General features: G+C 36.8%; 1 pseudogene; it reads left to right on the top strand.

The window, feature by feature from the left end:
• The first annotated feature begins 331 nt into the window (after nucleotides 1–331).
• The window catches only part of LOC115870546, an 8,149-nt pseudogene continuing 7,360 nt past the window's right edge, over nucleotides 332–1,120 (top strand).

The following is a 1,120-nucleotide window of genomic DNA, read 5'->3' as shown; positions in this document are numbered from 1 at the left end:
TGGTGCATTAACTGGAAATAAACCCAGCTTTCCCACATGAAAGGTGAAAATTCTACCACTGAACACCACCAAACACCACAAACTAATCAATTTGCTTAACAACAACAACAAAAAGAGAAAAATGTCATAAAGCATGTGTGACATAAGGAGTCACCCTGGGGTTGCAGTGAGTTAAACATTTTGCTGCTAACCACAAAGTCAATGGTTCAAATCCATGCATTGCTGTACTGGAGAAAGAGGAGTCTGTCTACTCCCATAAATATTTGCAGTCTCAGGAATGCTAAGGAGCAGTTTACTCTGTCCTTGAGGGTCACAACGAGGGGGAATCAACATGACGGCAGTGAGTGGCAGGTATGGCAAAACGCTACCACACAGTCATAAGATTGGAAAGAAAGTCCAGAAACCATAACGAAATTAGAAAAAACAAATGGAAAACTCCTCAGAATTATATGCAATTGGTTAATATTCCTGTAAAAATACCATGTCTCACTAATAATAAGCTCTGCGCCAATTAAAATGAGATGTTCTTTCAATCAAAGTTAGGTCTAATTAAAAAGAATAAGCTGAGAGATTTTGAAGTAAAACAAAATGGATTTTTTTCACTATTGAAATATTTCAGTAGTTCAATATTTTCTGCAGGACAATTTATTAATTCAGCAAGGAAATAATCAAATTTATCCTTATAGGAGTTTTCCTTTTAAAAATCCTTTCACAACTGTCTACTCCCTATATTAGTCATAGTCAACTTTAAGTGTTTCATCGTGCCTCAGGAGCTATACCACTACACATGCTGTTTCTTTACCAAGTTCCTCCTGTTCCTTCGACCACACTCCTATACATCATGCAGAGCTGAACACAGGCACTCTCCACCCTCAGGACCAAGTAGATCCTTCTGTTTGCACCCTTTAGTTTTTTTCTTCTAACACCACACAAACATAATTGTTTAATGTGTTGCTTGTCCTTTATTTGTTTGTTTTCCTACTAGAATGTCTTACCCATTATGATGGAGTCATGTTAATTACTATATGCTCAACACCTAATTAGTGTTTGTGTGAGTCTGGGTACATTAGAGAAGTAACTCCACAGGAACTCATATGTATAAGAGAGAGTTTTAGAAAAA

The sequence above is a fragment of the Echinops telfairi genome, unplaced genomic scaffold (genome assembly GCF_000313985.2).
Source record: "Echinops telfairi isolate 266 unplaced genomic scaffold, ASM31398v2 ScPeMD7_1957;HRSCAF=2489, whole genome shotgun sequence".
In the NCBI taxonomy this organism is placed as follows: Eukaryota; Metazoa; Chordata; class Mammalia; order Afrosoricida; family Tenrecidae; genus Echinops; species Echinops telfairi.
Note: the sequence above shows the minus strand (reverse complement) of the source record. Positions and strands in the feature narration are given on the sequence as shown.